This window comes from Chaetodon trifascialis, chromosome 2 (assembly GCF_039877785.1).
Source record: "Chaetodon trifascialis isolate fChaTrf1 chromosome 2, fChaTrf1.hap1, whole genome shotgun sequence".
NCBI lineage: Eukaryota > Metazoa > Chordata > Actinopteri > Chaetodontiformes > Chaetodontidae > Chaetodon > Chaetodon trifascialis.
In genome coordinates, this window is record NC_092057.1 from 326,475 (window position 1) to 341,654 (window position 15,180).

Consider the following 15,180-nt stretch of genomic DNA (forward strand, 5'->3'; position numbering starts at 1 on the left):
GAGGGGAGATGATACAGTACAGCTGAAAAACATAAAGGACGGGAGGGAGGAAGAGAAGAAGCTGCAGATCCACGGTGAGGCTACAGTAAGAATCCACTCCATTTTCTCATAAAAATGCTTTTGCCACTCAGACCGATGTAACAGCTGTGATTCAACCAATGTGTAAATGCTTTTACCTCTGCTGGTCAGAGCACACAGTGTCAACTCTGCCTTTCTCAGAAAACAACCTCTGTCATCCGATAAGTGATGCCACGAACTGAGCACCACCTGCAGAAAGTCCAACCTGAGCGACATCACAGTGATGGATGCACATTTTAAGACCACTCAAAGTGGAGAAACACGACAACAGTGAGTGCTTAACCCCACAGGTGAGATGAAACGGAGAAATCTGCCTCTGTCACAGGGAGTTAAGTCGTGTTTCCAGACAATTATCTAATGAACTTCTGAAATGGCACAAAAAAAGAAAAAAAAAAAAAGGAAATGTAAATTAGAGCTTTAGAGGGAATAAACTACTCAACGCAAAGCATAGTTTTGTTAGAAGGAGGCGGTATAGGCAACATTATACATGGCTGTAATAAACAGAAAAGAAGGCAGAGGTGGTGAAAACCTCAAAGAAAAGGAAGAAGAAGAAAACAGTCACCTCGGCCACTGATGAGAGGAAAATTCAGGGGTTTTCAGGATTTTTTTATTTTTATTCTGGACATTATGGGGATATCCAGGAAGACACAGACAGTGGACACAGCTTCTTCTTCTTCTTCTTCTTCTTCTTCTTCTTCTTCTTCTTCTTCTTCTCTGAGTGGAAACTGGTCCGTCATGCAAGTTAACTGTTTGCTACATCAAAACTTAAAAAAAATAAAAAAAAGATGTTTCCATCTCATATGCATTAAGTCAAAAAAGTGTTTCTGAATTTGCCGCTTTAGGTGCATGTAAGCCCTCTGAGTGATCCTACACTCCAGGAGGAACCCGTGTTCTCTCTAATGAATGGAAGCCCTGTAATCTAAATTAGAGATAGCAAGGTTGTTGATGGTGTGCAGGTGAAGTGATGCAACAGGTTTACAGATGGTTCAGGAGCAGAAGCAAAAATAACAGGATCCAGTGTGCCAGTAGAGGTGGGTGGATTTGGTTTGGTTGCAAAGGCAGAGAGAGAGAACGAGCCGGAGAGAAATAAAATGGAAAGAAAAAAAAAGGTTTTGAAGGACACAAATTACATGGTTCCAATATAAAACCACTAAATAAAAGTAAAATCATGGGCGTTTAGGCTCAGACATGCTCTCTCTGTGTCTCTGTCTCTGTCTCTGTCTGTCTCTGTCTCTGTCTCTGTCTGTCTCTGTCTCTGTCTCTGTCTCTGTCTCTGTCTCTGTCTGTCTCTGTCTCTGTCTCTGTCTCTGTCTCTGTCTCTGTCTCTGTCTCTGTCTGTCTCTGTCTCTGTCTGTCTCTGTCTCTGTCTGTCTCTGTCTCTGTCTCTGTCTGTCTCTGTCTCTGTCTCTGTCTGTCTCTTTTGCTTCATGGCTCCCTTGTTTCCTCTCGTTGCTCATCCCTCTCTTCTGTCTATCTCCTGTGCTCGGCTTTGCTTTAATTATCAGCTGGCTGCCACCGACACTGAGTAACCACTCCTGACAACCAGGTGTGGAATGACAGGGGCGCACACACATTCATGCACGCAGACACACACACACACACACACACACACACACACACAGACTCTCACTTTAGCAGCATGCGTGCAATCATGTGCCTCGATAAACATAAACAATGGGAGACACCAGCAGATATGAACAATGAGACTCTTGCTGTCACACACACATGCATGAATGCACGCACACACCGTGGGCTCTTAAAAAGAAATGGTGGGAGCAGCAAACAATGATGGTGATATTGCAGTCTGGTTGGAAATGACAGTGGGGGCGAGCAAGGATTAATAACAGTTACAGAGGAAATAGAGAGAAGAGAGGACAGGGAGAAAATATGAGGCTGAGGGGAGGCGCATGAGAGCGGAGGGAAAGAGACGGGGAAGTGAAAAAATAGAGCTGTGCAAAGAGAAAGGAAGGGGGAGGTGAGCAGGACAGGTGGGAAAGAAGAGGTGCTTTGTGGCTGAACAGGTAGAAAGTTAGCAACAGGAAAGTTTGAGTCACACCGTGCTGACGAGTAAATGACAGAAGCAACACCGGATGTTTGCTCACACGATGAACAACCTATGTTTACGCTTTCCTGACAAGCATCTCTTGTAGTTACAATTAAGATAAGAAAAAAAACTTAATCGATCCTATGCCAGGGAAATTAAATTGTTACAGACAGCAAAGCATAAAAGAGAGACATAGAAAAGAACAAAAATGACCATAAAAAGGATGCAGAATAAAATCAACTGTAAATATGTACATTACATACAAGGGTATAAGAATACTATTGCCATAAAAATACGATACTACTGAATTGCACAAGTCAGATATGGATAATAAATACTGTGTTTTGTACTATTACACAGTAGAAAAAAACACAAAACACTAAAGATGTAATATTGCACAAGATATTTGCATCAATGTAATGATAACAGCAAACGTTAACATAAATAACAGTAGTGCGAAACAGTTCTGTGATGTTGTGATGTGAAGATCAGTCATGAATTTTTCTTCGAATGGTCTTTTGAGGGGATTCTGAAGGCAAACACGAAGGATGTTGTCCTGCTAATAAATTACGACCTGTAGGTGTCCTATGCAGCCAACAGGCTTTAGTTGAATCCCTTTTGCACTCTGAATGCAGTTCCACTCCCATCGCATTCATGGATTGGCAGCCATCACTAGTGCTGCGCATTTAAGCAAGATTTTCATGTGAGATGTCACTGCATATGCTCTCACAAAGCATTGACATATATAATATGTGGACATCCAGCTTTACGTTTTGGACTTCTATACAGCAATCATCTCTCACCTTTTCAGGGTCTTTACAGTGCAGTGTGGGAAAAGAGAAAAGAGGATAACAGGCTTCCCTATTAAAGCAGACACAAACATACTGCAGCCAGTGCGAGTAGATATCACCAATTCACTAGAAGGTTTGCCAGTGTGAAGCTGCAACAGCAGAAACAGTTTGAGAAGCCTCCTGCTTCATTTAGATCCCCGATTAGGCAGCGAGGAGCTTCTTGTCTTACATACAACACCTAAAACACAATGAACACGTCAACGTATTCAATGAAACATCAAAATCAAACCAATCATGTACACCCAAGCTATTCTCAAAGACATGAAATCCCAAGCAGAGATCGCTTCACCATTAAAATTGTGTTGTCATATTCTAGAAGACACGCAGAGGCCAAATAGGAAAGGAGCCATACACAATCGTTTGTTCAACTATATAACTATATAAACAAAGTGCACTGCATCAAAAAGCATCTCATTGTGACCTTTAACTGGAAAACATGTGTACTGTTCCCCCCCAAGTCCAGACTAATCTCTTATACATGTATGACTGCTATACGTTTGCACGGTTCGTTGCACGGAGACTATCGTTGCCTTGCGTCTGTGCTTCATGTTGTGGTCGCGTTGCCTTTGTGTTGCGCTCTGTCCGTGTTGCATTGTGTTCTCATTGTGTTGCATCAGATGGAAGTGCCAAACTTCAAAGATAATCTGTGGCAAGTTTTTCAAATTATTCACATCGAAAAATAATGAGCAGCAAAGTTCACGTTGGTTGCTCTCGGGAGTAATGACTCACGTAAAAGTTAGAAAACTCTGAGCAGTCCATCCATAGTATCTTTCATTGGGGCAAATATCAGCCAAAACAACTTATACTGTAACTAAACTTGCTCGTATCTGGCTGCGACAACTTGTGGGCGTATTGCAGGTTGTCTCAGCTCAGGTTTTGTTTACAGTTTGGCACAGATATCTAAGCTTTGTGCATACTGATGAAGAATGAACAGATGCCTCTCCCCTCTGCTCCACTTCCTCCGAAAAAGAGGACAAACAGAACCACTGCAGCAGCAATGTCGTCCAAGTAACACTTGCCTAACTTAATGTCAAAATGGCAGATGGTGAAAATGTAAAATGTAGGAGTGAACATGAGAAGGAGAATGTAGATGTGGATGTTTGTAAGGACTGATCTGTTCACTGGTGACGTTTTCTCCACCAATTAGCTTCCAGAAACCCTCCAAAGGCACACATACACATGCACAGGTCTAATCAATCCAGTTGATTAAAGCGCTGGTCAGAGACAACTAGTCAATTATTTGAGTGTGTGTGTGTGTGTGTGTGTGTGTGTGTGTGTGTGTGTGTGTGTGTGTGTGTGATTACCGCTGTGTTCCTGGACTGTAAATGTCAGGCTTTCTCTTGCTTTAATCGCTTTTGCATGAGTCTTTTTAATCTCATGCCATGCACAAAATGTAATATTCAACTCCAAACACACACGCGCGCACACGTGCGCACACACAGAGGCGCTCCAGGCATCAGTGTGTGGCTGAGTGTGATCCACCCCACAGAGGGACACGGTTCAGTCCCTGCTGCTGCATTCTTATCCAAAGTCTCAAAGCACAAAGGGACACTCGACGAGGGACAAATCACCTTCCTCTTCTAAGCTTTATGTAACAACATTAACCACAAAAAAGCATTACTCCCACATCAAGCAATAAGCTTCACTTTTGCTGGTACAGTAGGGCAGATGCAGACTTCCCTGACAGCGCTTCAAACGCTGTAATGTTTTATTTCACCACCTGTTATTCACTATGATCACTTGACTCACAGACTCACACATGTAGAAACATGTTTGTTGAACATGCTTATTTCATCCCTTCAGATTCAGTTCAGTTAAACTAAAATTCAGATGGGACAGCCATTTTCAGAGATCCCATCTGTAGTCCTACACCACACCTTCATGCCGATATCTGATCTGAGATTAAAACTCCAATCTAACCTCATCCTAAAACTAGGCCTAAACCCCTTCTTGTCAGTTTTTACCTCAAAATAGTAGAGAAAATCAGTTCAGCTCAGACAGAATGTCCCAGCATAATATATGAAACTACAAAGTCGACTTTTTGCAGCTTTTTCCTCAGCAGTTATGTCACCTGATGGAAAGTGATTGATCTCTGCAACACCTGAGCAGACATAGACAGACACGAGTAAGTGAACCTGTTCAGATTTTGGTTTCCGAGGTCAAGAATTAACTCTTACACTCAAGTTTAACTACAGTTTAATCATTGTATTTTCATAATCAGATTTTTTTTACATACAGATTTCACACAAATGAGTCAAACTCACAAAAATATCCTACAGAAAAGTTGAATAAATGTAAACAGTGTAAAGCCATTAATTCCTGATTGAAAAGTCTGTTTTAATCAGGGTTAGTTTGCCATTTTATTCCAATATGTGAGCCGACTGTCTAGAATAGATGAGGTTTACAAAGAAGAATTAAAGATGAAGTAGATTTCTTAGAATCAGAGTTTCATCACTCCCATCACTGCCTTCATTGCACAATAGTGTTCTATAGAAACTGTTCTAATGTGGTGAGATGTGTGTGTGTTCACTGAAATGGACAAGTTTCATCCCCACTTGGCCATTTCAGTGATGGAGGGAGTGCTGGCTCAGCTGTTGACAGAGTGGAGAAAAGAGGCTGTTAAACGCACATTTGAAGACCAGAGAGGGGCATTTACACCAAATGTCAGAGAATAATTTAGACTTGGACTGTGACTGGGAAATCTCCTCGGGATTAAACAACTTGTTAACAAAAGAAACATTTTAAATGACAAAGGATTCCTGCTGGACAAGGGTCAACGTACAACAACTAAACGACAGCCCATAATCACACAATCTCCAAGTTGATTAAAATGTTAGACGCTAATAAGAATGCTGTGGGAACCAGTTTGGTATTATCAAGCAGTTGAGAAGCATCGAGCAGTCAGTGTGGAGGGAAAGTGCTCTGTATTATGGTGTGAGCTCTGCAGTTTGACTCCAAATGGCCAACAACCTCTGAGCAGCTCTGGACTCGAGGGAGTGCTCTGCTGGTGTCAACTCGTCATAGCGATTTGTGTGTCAAGGAGCACAGCCTCCATAAATGGGGGAGACAGAAGCCTAAATATAGATATGATGGAGGGAGAAGCGCACGACAAACACTATCAAGGCTGGGTCAGAGACTAACACTTCACATACACTCTGAAAATTAAAAAAAGAAAAAAAAGGAAAAAACAACACAGAGAGTATGAATTAATGCACATCATGACCTGCTGCTGATGTAACGGACACAAAGCTGCTTGTTAAATCAGGTTACAGGTTCAGTGTTGTGCACAAACAATGACTTATTTAACCAATTAATTGATCTAATTAACTGACACAGAAGACAATTATCAGAAAAACAAACAAACTTTCTCTGCTTACAGCTTCTCAGTTAAAGATTAGCTTCTTTTCTGCAAACTCATCGTCTTTGGCTTTTGGACTTCACCTCATGAGAAATTTTTATGGCCAGTTTATAAAATTTTCTGAAATTTCATAGACTGCACAACTGATCAAAAACTAATCTTTAGATTATTTGATCATTGAATTTGGTAGATCACCTGTAAATTGACAAGACTGAGGCTGTACAGTCATGCTTGCAGCTCTGTGATGTTGGACTGAAGCACAACTGTCCACTTGTCAGCATGCTTCAGTGACAATGAGAACATGCTGATGTTTAGCAGATGCAATGTTTACCATGTTAACTGTCATAGTTCAGTATGTGTCAGCATTTGTTAATTCAAACTATAAACAAAGTGCATCTGAGCAGATGGAAATGTCATTAGTTTTGCACATATTTGGCCATAAACCATCGTACTGGATCCCATCAAATTCTTGTAGAGATATTTTACTTTAAATCTGCTAAAGATAGGACCATACTGTATCAGTGGGATTCATCCTCTGGGTACGTGACTGTTCATACAAAATCAATTCAGTAATTATATAGATATGTTTCAGCCTGCACCAAAGTGGTAGACCAAGTGACTGAGCAGCAATGCCATCCCGAGAGGCATTTACTGGACAAAAATAATTTACAACCTTGGACCACATGGACCAATTTCCTTATTCTCTTTTACCTGAAACCACAAAAACTTTCAACTGATGTTTGGCTGGAGAGGTTCAGACATGGCAGCTTTGTGTTAAAAACAGACAATTTATCATGACCCTATCTGATATGAAGCATCTGCTTTGCTTTAACCTTATCAATTTTATCATGTGCAATAGGGATAAAGTTAGACAAGCGATCACTGAAACATTGTCTCGTAAATTGTTGTGTTGCCTTGATTTTTTGGTCAAATGAATTTCTGAACCCCGAATGTTTCTACTATATTTAGCTCATAAAATGTCTCATAATGGCGGTAATGACGACAGTAAAAGAACACAGTGAGGGGGTCCCATGTCTCTGTTCATCAGCTGTATTCCCTTACTGCATCTCCTCCACCTGTCAGCCCCCCCGCACTCAATTCTCCTTGCACCAGTGGGCTGCACTGACTGTGTGTGTGTGTGTGTGTGTGTGTGTGTGTGTGTGTGTGTGTGTGTGTGTGTGTGTGTGTGTGTGAGACCAGGTATTTATCACGTTGTGGGGACAAAAATCTGTTTACACAGTCACATTGTGGGGACTGACCTCCCTTATGGGGACAAAATGCAGGTCCCCTTAATGTAAATCATTAAATTTTAGGGTGCAGACTGAGGACAGGGTTACGGGTTAGGTAAGGTTAGGTCAGGTACAGGGTTAGGAACAGGCAGGTTATGTTAGGGTAAGGCTCCAGGAAATGAATGTAAGTCTATGTAATGTCCCCACAAGTGATATAAACAAGACGTGTGTGTGTGTGTGTGTGTGTGTGTGTGTGTGTGTGTGTGTGTGTGCGTGCGTGCGTGCGTGCGTGCGTGCGTGTGTGTGTGTCAGCCTCATCTCCAGAGGGCAATAATGATCTGTGGTCAGGGTCAGGGGCCCTGAGTTATGAGAACATATTGATCCCAGTGAGCCTGGCTGTGATTGAGGGTTGTTTGTGTGGAGAGTAGCTCCCATAACTGAGCTCTGAGCGCGAGAGGGTGGACGAGAGGAAAAACCACGCCTCTGTCTTCCACAGGTGACGTGGAACACACCATCATACCAGAGTGCATGCAGTCTAGCAGCACATTGTCTTGTGAACAACCCTGAATTATCCATCAGTGCTTTGTCTAACAAATGTAAAAAAATAAAAGGGTGAAAAAACACCATCACTAGTTCTTAGAGGTCAAGAGGTGATTTTTTTCAAAGCAGGAGTGCAAAGTCCAAAGGAACTGAACAAAGACTGAAAAAGCAGCATCCTCACATTTCAGTGTGTCTCATTTCTTCTTTGATTTGTCCATACAACATGTTGTTGAGGTTTGAGAGCTGTAAGCATAGTGATCCTATACTTACCCATGACACCCTTCCCTGCATAGCTTCACACAGACATGAATCAAGCTTAAGAGCTGCACAGTTACTAAATCATGAGTATGAGTACTGCTTAACAGGGGAGTGATTAAACTAAAAACCAACAATTAGTAGTGTCAGACTTTGATAAGGTCTGACAGTCTCTACCTTTCTGCAAGAGTTCTCAAAACACCTTGAGGCAACTGAGGTCCAAGAAAGCCAAACAGTTGGTTCTCAAACAGAAGGTGCATCTGTCACAAAAACTGCTAAATTATTTAACATGGCCCAGAAGTCTTTGGCAAAGGGGAAAAGGCAGTTATAAGTCAAAGCTTGCTGACAGGGACAGATGGAAAAGTTGCTAAAAGCATGAATTTACAGACTCCAGAATTGAAATGTAGAACTAAATCAACACATCTGTGACACAGTCTCGACAAAAACTCAACAGGAAGTGAATACAAACATGGTGTTCATAGCAGGGCCGTCATTCAAAATCCAAGGCTGGAGCAAAGTGACCCGTAACCCAGTATCAGGAGCACAAAAGCTGCAGCCTTCAGCAATGGAAATGTAATAGAATTCTCTTTCCCTACATCTCAGCAGGTTTACATTTGTAAAAAGCCCGAGGCTGTCCTCAACCCACCATGAACTGTTACTGTATGTTTAAGAGTGTGGTGTATCTGTAATGGAAGAGCCAGCTATCGAGTTATTAAGTCAAAACACTCAACTATGTTCCCAGATGGCACAGTCAGAGATAAAGGCACACAACAAATCCAGCACCGCTTTCATGACCACCAACTAACATCATTAAATCTTAATGGGAAGTCCTCAAGCCTGGTAGCCAAGTAGATTTCCATCTCCTTCAATCCTCCAGATAAACTGGAAGCAACCTTCAGCATGATGTGATATGTTCTGACAGAGTTCCGGACCGGTATGACAGCCTTCTGAGGAGGATTGACACTGTTCTGAAGGGGGTGGCCCATCTCCTGAGGATTTATTTCCATCCCCAGGCTACCACTAGGTAATGGCATGTTTATCTGACGCATTGTGTATCTGTGGCCGAAAAACTGTGTCAAATTGTTCCTGAATGCAGAATGTGGATTGATTTCTACTCTATTGTATATTTCCTGTTTCTCCACGTATCTGCATTTAGTTACTGTCAGTAAGCATTTATGCCAATAAGCTCCAGCACTAATGACCCCAAGTTAAATTGCCTGTATGTACTGCAAAAAGCTAGTTTTAGTTTAAATTAGCATTATGTTGGGTGATTTCTCCTGTTCTTTTTCTTCGTCATGTGTTATGATTGATAGGAAATGCATTGTTCTACCCATGTGCTTGCAGTTGTTTATGTGTGCCAATATATAGTCCAAGACACAAACAAAATGGGAAACCGCTCATCAAAACACTGCTCAGTACCATTACATACAAAGCAAACAATCACTGTAGTCGAGTAGGGACACACAACCACACGCACAAAACAGCCTTGGCTGAACAAACATGATCTGCAGCAAAGAGGAAACCAGTGCTAGAAAAGCAGAGAACCAGAAATTTAACACACATGAAAAGGCACAAACAATCCCAAGGCGACCCTGTTTACCCTTCCTCCAAAACAATATCGAGCTCTGCACTGTAGGTCACACACACCTCCTCAGCCACTAACTGTGATTGGCTCATGGTCATTTGCCTGGGACCCCACCCCCTCAATACCACCACCTTGACCATAGAAATGGGGTCTGATCAAGCTGATTCAGTGGATAAGGGGATTAGATGAGAAGGAGTGCGGTGGACGACCTTGGGGAAATGTCAGTTTTTTCTGGGCCTCACTTTCTCACTGTTGCTCTCTCAAACATTCACTCTGCATTTGTGTGGTGATGCTATAGCCTGCATCCTCTGCAGATTGTACAATCCAGGTTGTACTCTTCCCCAAGCAGCACATGGGGGGCCCTGTTATTCCTGCTTCAAGCCAGTCACAGTGTCAGAATGCAATGTGCTTTCTGGTCTCCACAACACCAAAACCAACGTCACATTTTGTTCTTTTTTTCCCAAATGATTAATATTTCCTACTGTCTCTCACAGACTTGAGTATGCCTGCTCAGTGTCAGCTTGTTTAAGACACTGCAGCCAGCAGTAAAGGCTAAGTAAACACACATTTTTTCCCTGTTTTTGCAATGTAACTAGGCAATGTTTCCGGCAGCAAAAAACGAAGCAAAGGGTGCTGCCCTGTTTACAGACAGACATCGATATACTGGACACCAAAGGCAGAGCAAGCGATGCAACTACAACTGTATTATGTCTTCACTGGTTGTGTCTCTCTTCATCACACACACAAAACTTCACTTAGTCTATCTCTCGCTCAGCAGCCGTGTCATCCAGTCATCCAAAGATCACCCAGTTAAAGGGACTACAGCCAGCGTTAAGCCACACTAAAACCATACAAGCCCCATGAACCACTGGATGCAGCTGAAGTTGCTTCACATGAATGAGCTAAGCCACTTTCTTTTCAGTTTTCAAAGCACGTATCCATTGTGGTCATTTATTCCTGCTACATCTTAGGTGCTTGTAGTATGAGCACAGACATAAGGATCTAATGCATATAGGATGTGAAATGTCAATGGAACTTACTTTGTATGTATATTCACACATACAAAAATAGCCAACAAAGCTCTAAAGCCAACAATACCATACAAATGAACTAAAAACTAATGCATTCTCACAAGCAAGTGGTGCATTGGCCTTGGCTCAACACAGCAATTCACTGGGTTTACCCCAGTGCCCCCAGTTCACCATTACTTTGAAGGATCCAGACCTTGAAGTGCAACACATCTTTGGTTTGACTGTATTAACATTTGGTCATATTTCCTAGATAATTTCTTTGTAAGTCCTAAATTCCACCCTCACATAGGGGGCCAGGATTCAAGGTGGATTGAGTGTGTCGGCAGTAGCACCTACAGCTGTATTCAAGATCCCTTGAGAATGAACACCAAATTCAATTTCAAATTGAGTATACCATAGCTCAGGGGTGGGCAAATTCATTCCACAAAGGGCTGTGTGGCTGCAGGTTTTTGTTCCAACCAACCAAGAGCACACAGATTGACCAATGAGCTGTCTGAAGACTGAGATCAGTTGATTAAATGAGTCAAGTCTGGTGTGCTGCTGCTTGGTTGGAAAAAAACCTGCAGCCACACGGCCCTTTGTGGAATGAATTTGCCCACCCCTGCCATAGCTGTTAAGGTTTTTTTATTAATCATTACTTGAAGGACTATTTCTGTAAATACACCGAGGCACTGATTAGGCCCCACAATTCTCTGTCATCACTGGTCCTTCCCTTCCCATCCACAGAAGAAAACGCACATACGACGTTCGAATTTATGAGGTGGAAAACCACCTCCACGTTGTGTGCTCATAGAAAGGTGAATAAAATTGCAGTTCCACCAACAAGTCCAGTTCACTTCTGTTTGTTACACATTTGACTGGTTATTTTTGTGTTTCCATTGCCAAATGTTGTGGTTGGTACCAATAGAACAGCTCCATTACTTCCATGTTTTTTCCTTATCCCTCTGTTGAGGTACCTCGCACACTGACCAGGGATTCAAGGCAGAGCGAGAAACACAGCAGTCCATTGATTGGTCAACAGAATTGTAACTTCTTGCATGACAAAGGACTCAATCAAACTGATATGATGCCACATTAATTATGTGGTTGGCACAGCTATTGCCATATAGGAACAACCTTGCCTACATTTAAGAGAGTTGCCTGTGATGGAAATGCAAACAGATCTATGGTTTAGGTACAGGTTTCTAGGGTACTATACTAAAAGCTTTATAAAGACAAAGTGACCAGGGAGCAAACATGGAAATGTACCGCTGCCCCACTGGGACAAATGTCTTCTTAACTGTATTTATGTGTGACAATTCTTCTTTATATTACAGCAGCCAAATAAATCACATGAATCCACATGACTATTTTTCCAAGGCTGTGCTCACATCACACTGTGTAGGTAAAATAAATCCTGGGAAAGATGAGGTATCAATAACATTTAGAGGCATCAGCATCTTTTGGGATTTAGATAATAGAGGCTGTAATGGTCAGTCTTGTGACTTGAGGTCTAAATCCTTGCACTGGGAGAATCAAGACATTTGGGCAACATCTATTAATATGTGCCTGTCCTTAATAAGCTCTGTGGGTTTATACCATCATCAAAGCCTCAAAATGCACAGGGGCCACTTACACCGGAGAAACTCCCATGTGTGAATGAGTGAAACCCTGATGTGTTTTTATCAAAAAAAAAAGTCACCGTGGTTGGTAGTTTTTATTGGTGTCTGGGGTTCTCCAACTAATGCTCTGCTTAAAAATCATATGGTCAACATATTCACAGCTGGGAAATATTCAGGACAGTGTGGTTAGTGCTGAGCAGCTCTGCTGAGGCTGATGGGAATTTAATGCCTTGCTTGATGCCACCACAACAGTGGTAAGATGAAAGCTTTAGCACCTCTCCCACCAGTCACAAATCTCTCTGGGGGTTTGCACTGGGCAGCCTTTTGGTCACAAGCTTACTCCTGTAACCTGCAGGCTACAAAAACCAACCATGAGAATGTGAAGCAAGATCATGAATTATCAGCAGAAAACCCAGTTTGGCAGTTCATTTTGATAGAGATGTCATGTTGCTGTCACAGATATTGTCCTTGTTTGATGGGCCAAGCATGCACAGGGGAACAAGTAATGAGCCAATTACACCCCTACTTCTGATCATTCATAATGATGAGATGAAATGCCATCCTCTGGGATTTCAATTGACTTCTTCCTCTTACATATTTTCTCTTTAATCAGATTTCCCCAGTGGCAATAATTCTCAAACTGTTTTGTTTATTAGGAAGCAAAGTGCATTATCTATCTATCTATCTATCTATCTATCTATCTATCTATCTATCTATCTATCTATCTATCTATCTATCTATCTATCTATCTATCTATCTATCAAGCCAAGCACACACTTCAATTGCTGCACAAATTAATGTATTAGATAAATCAATTTATTCCCACACATATTTCTATCTGCATGAATGTCTCATCAGTGCATGTATTCACTGTGCAGTAGTTTTATGTCGATATTAAAATACCCTGAAGAAATGATTTCAGATCAGCCCGCAGCAGGAGAGCTCGTGGATTTGAGAGAAAAGGCAGTGGGTTATTTGAAATCAGTTGAAAGAGCGTCCCCTGTTGCCTGTTTGATCGCCTTGCTCCTGAAAATCCATACAGACATGAGTGCCTAAGATGTGTCGAAACACCCATGCCAGTATTTCTGTAATCCAAACGAATCTGGATCATTACCGTCTTCAGCATTCACTTCATACTTTCTGTCTGCATGAACGGTGGGGTGTAACGCGCCCCCGGACCTGTTGACCCAGAGTCCTAAAAAAAATGGCGTCGCGTAATTGAAAAGCGCTTTTACCTCTTTTTTCAGATGAATTTGCCTTTCTCTTCAATCACAACAGAGCCTATAACAATCATATGACAGGCACTGTAGATTGTGCACAACGAACACTTCACCATCTTAATTAGGCCATATGATCTCACAGCAAACAGAGCATTCAGACTGGTCTTTGGCATAAGTTGTCCTGTTGCTGTAATGCGTAAACCGAACCTTTTCTGAAAGTCTCTGCTCGTTTTGTCGCCCGAAGGCGCATTATGATTTTCTTCACTGCCGACAGAAAGTGTAAAACTGGTGCTGAAAAGTGAAAATATGGCATTGAAGAAACAGAAATTAATGTGTCTATGAGATGAAACCTTATAGATTTTGTTTATATCGATGGTAATATTCCTCTGATCACTGATCACATTGAACCGACGCCTCTAACTGTGTTGATACTTGTTCTGCTCCGATGACATGAGATTTAAAGACGAAGAAATATGGAGAGAAATTTTGCTTTTACCTTTTCAGACATCAAAGAAGAGCGCGTCGACAATTGCCCAGGAGAAGAAAAAGCCTCGTAATCCTTTAATTGTAAAATCTACTTTCCAAATTCTTCTCCCGTGCTGTCTGTAACTCCAGCGTCTCCGCTGGAGAGGTTGATATCCGAGCGATTTCCCCTTAAACCCTGAACAAATATCCAGCCAGGAGCATTCCTGTGCTCAGAGCACTCCGGCTGAACGTCTTCCTCTTGAACATTTTCAGTTTTGCGCAGAACTCTGGAAGACAGCAGTTCGTGCAGAGAGAAAAAAAGAAGCATTGGACACCTGAGCGCATCAAAACCGGACCCGACGGTGCGCCTTGGGAATCCACCTGTCTGTCCTGTCCTTCCCAGTCTTTTCTCTACTTCTATGTTTCACTGAAACATGGGGACTTATATTGATGAGGGGCCCCGAAGCGGCATCCTGGTTGACCAGGGGAGTGATCGCTCCATCTGCGCACAGTGACGCGCTGCGCCCCGAAGAGTGGAGAGGTTATACTCGGCTCCGACAGGTCTGTGTCATCGAACCGTCAGAGGGAGAAGGGGGATGGTCGAGGAGGACACGCAGGAGTGACTCCTGGCAAGCCCCTGTGCCCCCCACCCCCCCGTCTCTTGACTTTCAGTCAGTGCCCCCCGCGACCCCCGCAAGCTTCCCCTCCTCTGATGAATTTCAGGCAAAGCAGACAAACTGAGGGTTATGGACAGTGGCTTTTAAACTACAGTACGATCGCGCCGCTTCTCCCCAACTCGGGGGATTCTTCTGCTGAGACGCAAACGCGTCTTACTGGATCAAAAACTGTGAAGCTCACCTTGGCGGAGATAATTCCAGGCGGCGGAGACTGCACCTGTCTGTTGCGATTGTTTGGTGGGTCTC

At 42.5% G+C, this 15,180-nt stretch overlaps 1 protein-coding gene across 1 annotated transcript in view; it reads right to left on the reverse strand.

The window, feature by feature from the left end:
• The window catches only part of LOC139338871 (voltage-dependent T-type calcium channel subunit alpha-1I), a 256,645-nt gene extending 241,823 nt beyond the window's left edge, over positions 1-14,822 (reverse strand). The window contains exon 1 of the mRNA XM_070974174.1: positions 14,289-14,822. The gene's annotated coding sequence lies outside the window, so the exon portion shown is untranslated. The remainder of the gene's footprint in view (positions 1-14,288) is intronic.
• Positions 14,823-15,180: the final 358 nt, after the last annotated feature.